This window comes from Haliotis rubra, unplaced genomic scaffold (assembly GCF_003918875.1).
Source record: "Haliotis rubra isolate DU_JTF1 unplaced genomic scaffold, ASM391887v1 Scf150, whole genome shotgun sequence".
Classification (NCBI taxonomy): Eukaryota; Metazoa; Mollusca; class Gastropoda; order Lepetellida; family Haliotidae; genus Haliotis; species Haliotis rubra.
Window position 1 is genome coordinate 147,751 of NW_025765448.1, and position 6,124 is coordinate 153,874.

A 6,124-nucleotide genomic window follows, 5' to 3' on the forward strand; every position below is an offset into this window, starting at 1 on the left:
TCATGATTACATAATAACTGAATAAAGGGTTGTTTTGTATTACCTACAGATATCATGGACTGACACGGACGAGTAGGTCGACATGAATATACGTACAGCTGTCTTCACACAGCACCACCCTGTTAACCCAACATCAGTTTTAGGAAAATTTATATGAGGAAATTCTGCGTGTTCTGTATACACGTGACATTATTTCATACAGATGTTTGCTCAAGTTGAACATTCAGTTAACAGCAGCATGATGACGTTACTGGTAGAACAACAGGTTTACTGCCCTTAGGAATGCAGACTGAGTCAACGTTGTTCCTATATCCATAGACTGATGCTTTGTATCTGAATGTATATCGTTGCGGTTCCTGATACGGACATTGATACATCTAACCTTAGCGTTGTTATGTGAAATGTCACAACGTTTAGATTTCAGGTCCTTACACAAACTAAAATGCCTGACAAAAGTGTGTTTCTGTTATTTATCAGATTGTCAACTACCAACTGTATAGAGATTCCACGTGTGTTCTGGAGGGGAGGAGCGACGTCATTGAACGCTGTGTCATACCTGTTGACGGGCAGATGGTAGCTGCTGAAAATGACTTAGTTCGTTTCCCCAAACATTCCAGCTGCAGACTAAGGGGCGATAACACCGACACACCAAGGTGTATCACGTGTTTAAACAACGCTTGGAAAACAACAGCTTGCCATGAAGGTATGGTTGTGTGATGCTTGCTATAGGGATATAACAGACCAAATAAGGATTAACGATTGCGTTTAACGTGGCCTTTGTAGGTTTACAAATTTGCCCCGATTGTGTGTACCCATGTAGCTAACTAATCTTTTTATATGTAACTAAACTTGTATACGAATGTATTCCTGCGAGAACGGAATCAAGTGTATATCTGAGAAACATTGGACTGTCGGACATTGTGTAAAGAATATTTCACGTCGTACGGTTGGAATTAAACGACTCATTTCGGGTCTTCTTGTGTGTTGTTCTACTTCTTTTGAGTTATATATTTTATTCGTGCCCCGGAAATGCGTGTGTAATTGCATATGTATCATCTTTCAGGCCTTCAGCGAGAGAAACGATTTTTTTTAAGTTTTATATTGGGAGCTGCAGCTTGTTTCTTCTTCTGTTCTCGGCGCAGCGGAGGTGGCAGCGAGAGTGGTATGTACCGTACGCTCACCGTGCATCATTATTATGCAGCGTAGTATGTACATTCTGTTATTACCAGACTTGAACATATTCGCTACTCAAAGCTTCGTCTAGGAAATGGCGTCACAATCTCTGTCATTAACTTATCCCATTATGTCTCTCACAGTGTATATTATATGTTGAATCACTACGTTGGCGGCCTTGTGGTTAAAGCGTTCGGGCGTCACGCACAACAGCCCGCCCATTTCTGGTGTCCACCGTCGTGATATTGCTGGAATATTGCTAAAAGCGGCGTATAACAGACATCACTCACTCACTACGTTGGTTTTGTGTTAACTGTCTACAATCATGTCATTGCATTTGTGGGGGATGGATAGACCAGTTGTGTGAGATACTGTATTTCTGCTGTTCAGTGGTCCCTGGGCATGCCAGTATTCCCAAATTATAGGGGCCACTCCTGGCTCAGTCTGGTTTTGTTGCCGGATGTCTTCAGAGACCTCTATTACTTCGGGCTTTCCTCCCACATAAAGCTATCACGTCGCGATACTGGAGTATCTGTATTAAACCCATTCACTAACTAACTCGCAGTATGTTTAGCTTTCTTTCACATGAGTTATTGAGTGAATATGGTTTTACGCCGCTTTTAGCAATATTCCAGCAATATTACGGCGGTGTCGACAGAAATGGGTTTCACACATTGTACCCATGTGGGGAATCGAACCCAGGTCTTGTGTGTGACACGCGAACACTTTAACCACTAAGCTACCCGAAAGTAACATCGTTGAATGATGCAATGAAAACATTGCATGTAGGGAATTAACCTTTCGAGGTTAAAACGCCAAAATCAAAAGGGCTAGTCTTTGGTGCCTTAACAGACTACTGACTACCAACCGCACGAGTTGTCTGAAATATACATGGAAGAATATATATTATCGTAGAAATCTTTTAAGGATAAGGAATAATAGATGAATTTATTACCTTTTTCACGCAAATCTCGTCTGAGGTACTTGTGTTATCATCTCGCGCGAATTGTATATCTTACTTACAGGGATTGTTTGCTCACATGAAACGCTCTATACTTACGTGCTGAATGTTCTTCGTGAATACCGTCCTAGAAACAGAAATATCTTTTCACGTCAATCGGGTCTTAGATACTGATCAGATACCTTTTTAATCTAACTTTATAACACATATGTGTTTCAAGAATGTCTCACCTGTTTTTATAAAGACTATAGCCCCCCCAAAATGACGTCATGTGAACCTCCTGGGACCCCTATCGCTGCTGACCATGGTCTGACAAGCACAGCAGTCACGTGGACAATCCCGTCGGCTGTTGACGGAAAGGGCAACTCCATAGCGTAAGTGTCAGTCGTTATATCAATTATATCTATCTAAAGTACTCTCCTGTATATGTTCGAACAAGACTTAACTCACAGCACCAGTGTAAACTGAATCTGCTCATTACAGCTGGGTTTGTTCAGAGCGGAGACCATTGTTTTCATCTTAACCACTCATGTCTGCCGCGAATCACTGATATTCTGCCCGTTCGCCTGCACCTAGACGCTTGCTGTTTGGCATATCTCACTACATACTAAACCCGTGAAGGTGCGGGTACCAATTGGTCTTCAGCAAGGCGACTAAAGGGATCGGGTGGTCAGGTTCGCTGACTTGGTTGATACATGTCATTATATCCCAATTGCTAAATAGATGTTCATGCTGTCTACACTGCATTGTCTGGTCCAGACTCGATTACTTACAGACCGCCGCCATACAGCTGGAATATTGCTGAGTGCGGCGTTAAACAACAAACAAACAAACAAACAGTAAACACTGTATACAAGGACATGGCGACAAACACGGCGACACCTCATCCAGCTTACGCTGATAATTCTAGGTTTGCCCCGAGAATGACTCTGTAAAGGTTACCACGGTAACACCCTCATGGCTCTGTAAAGGTTACCACGGTAACACCCTCTATCACACCGTCATGGCTCTGTATAGATTACCTCTATAACATCCACTGGCTCTGTATAGGTTATACCACTATAACACCCTGATGACCCTGCATAGATTACCATTATAACACCATCATGAATCTGTATAGGTTACCTCTATAACACCCTGATGACCCTGAATAGATTACCATTATCACACCATCATGGCTCTGTATAGATTACCTCTATAACATCCTCATGGCTCTGTATAGGTTATACCACTATAACACCCTGATGACCCTGCATAGATTACCATTATAACACCATCATGACTCTGTATAGGTTACCTCTATAACACCCTGATGACCCTGCATAGATTACCATTATAACACCATCATGAGTCTGTATAGATTACCTCTATAACACCCTGATGACCCTGCATAGATTACCATTATAACACCATCATGACTCTGTATAGGTTACCTCTATAACACCCTGATGACCCTGAATAGATTACCATTATCACACCATCATGGCTCTGTATAGATTACCTCTATAACATCCTCATGGCTCTGTATAGGTTATACCACTATAACACCCTGATGACCCTGCATAGATTACCATTATAACACCATCATGACTCTGTATAGGTTACCTCTATAACACCCTGATGACCCTGCATAGATTACCATTATCACACCATCATGGCTCTGTATAGATTACCTCTATAACATCCTCATGGCTCTGTATAGGTTATACCACTATAACACCCTGATGACCCTGCATAGATTACCATTATAACACCATCATGACTCTGTATAGATTACCTCTATAACACCCTGATGACCCTGCATAGATTACCATTATCACACCATCATGGCTCTGTATAGATTACCTCTATAACACCCTGATGACCCTGCATAGATTACCATTATCACACCATCATGGCTCTGTATAGATTACCTCTATAACATCCTCATGGCTCTGTATAGGTTATACCACTATAACACCCTGATGACCCTGCATAGATTACCATTATAACACCATTATGACTCTGTATAGGTTACCTCTATAACACCCTGATGACCCTGCATAGATTACCATTATCACACCATCATGGCTCTGTATAGATTAACTCTATAACATCCTCATGGCTCTGTATAGGTTATGCCACTATAACACCCTGATGACCCTGCATAGATTACCTCTATAACAACATCATGAGTCTGTATAGATTACCTCTATAATACCCTGATGACCCTGCATAGATTACCTCTATAACACCATCATGACTCTGTATAGATTACCTCTATAACATCCTGATGACCCTGCATAGATTACCATTACAACACCATCATGACTCTGTATCGGTTATACCACTATAACACCCTGATGACCCTGCATAGATTACCATTATAACACGCTGATGACCCTGCATAGCTTACCATTATAACACTATCATGACTCTGTATAGATTACCTCTATAACATCTTTATGGCTCTGTATAGGTTATACTACTATAACACCCTGATGACCCTGCATAGATAACCATTATAACACCATCATGACTCTGTATAGATTACCTTTATAACAACCTGATGACCCTGCATAGATTACCATTATAACACCATCATGACTCTGTATAGGTTATACCACTATAACACCCTGATGACCCTGCATAGATTACCATTATCACACCATCATGACTCTGTATAGATTACCTCTATAACATCCTCATGGCTCTGTATAGGTTATACCACTATAACACCCTGATGACCCTGCATAGATTACCATTATAACACCATCATGACTCTGTATAGGTTACCTCTATAACATCCTCATGGCTCTGTATAGGTTATACCACTATAACACCCTGATGACCCTGCATAGATTACCATTATAACACCATCATGACTCTGTATAGATTACCTCTGTAACACCCTGATGACCCTGCATAGATTACCATTATAACACCATGATGACTCTGTATAGGTTACCTCTATAACACCCTGATGACCCTGAATAGATTACCATTATCACACCATCATGGCTCTGTATAGATTACCTCTATAACATCCTCATGGCTCTGTATAGGTTATACCACTATAACACCCTGATGACTCTGCATAGATTACCATTATAGCACCATCATGACTCTGTATAGATTACCTCTATAACACCCTGATGACACTGCATAGATTACCATTATAACAACATCATGACTCTGTGTAGGTTACCTCTATAACACCCTGATGACCCTGCATAAATAACCATTATAACACCATCATGACTCTGTATAGATTACCTTTATAACACCCTGATGACCCTGCATAGATTACCATTATAACACCATCATGACTCTGTATAGGTTATACCACTATAACACCCTGATGACCCTGCATAGATTACCATTATCACACCGTCATGGCTCTGTATAGATTACCTCTATAACATCTTCATGGCTCTGTATAGGTTATACCACTATAACACCCTGATGACCCTGCATAGATTACCATTATAACACCATCATGACTCTGTATAGGTTACCTCTATAACACCCTGATGACCATGCATAGCTTACCATTATCACACCATCATGGCTCTGTATAGATTAACTCTATAACATCCTCATGGCTCTGTATAGGTTATACCACTATAACACCCTGATGACCTTGCATAGATTACCATTATAACACCATCATGACTCTGTATAGATTACCTCTATAACACCCTGATGACCCTGCATAGATTACCATTATCAAACCATCATGGCTCTGTATAGATTACCTCTATAACATCTTCATGGCTCTGTATAGGTTATACCACTATAACACCCTGATGACCCTGCATAGATTACCATTATAACACCATCATGACTCTGTATAGATTACCTCTATAACACCCTGATGACACTGCATAGATTACCTCTATAACAACATCATGACTCTGTATAGATTACCTCTATAACACGCTGATGACCCTGCATAGATTACCTCTATAACACCATCATGACTCTGTATAGATTACCTCTATAACACCC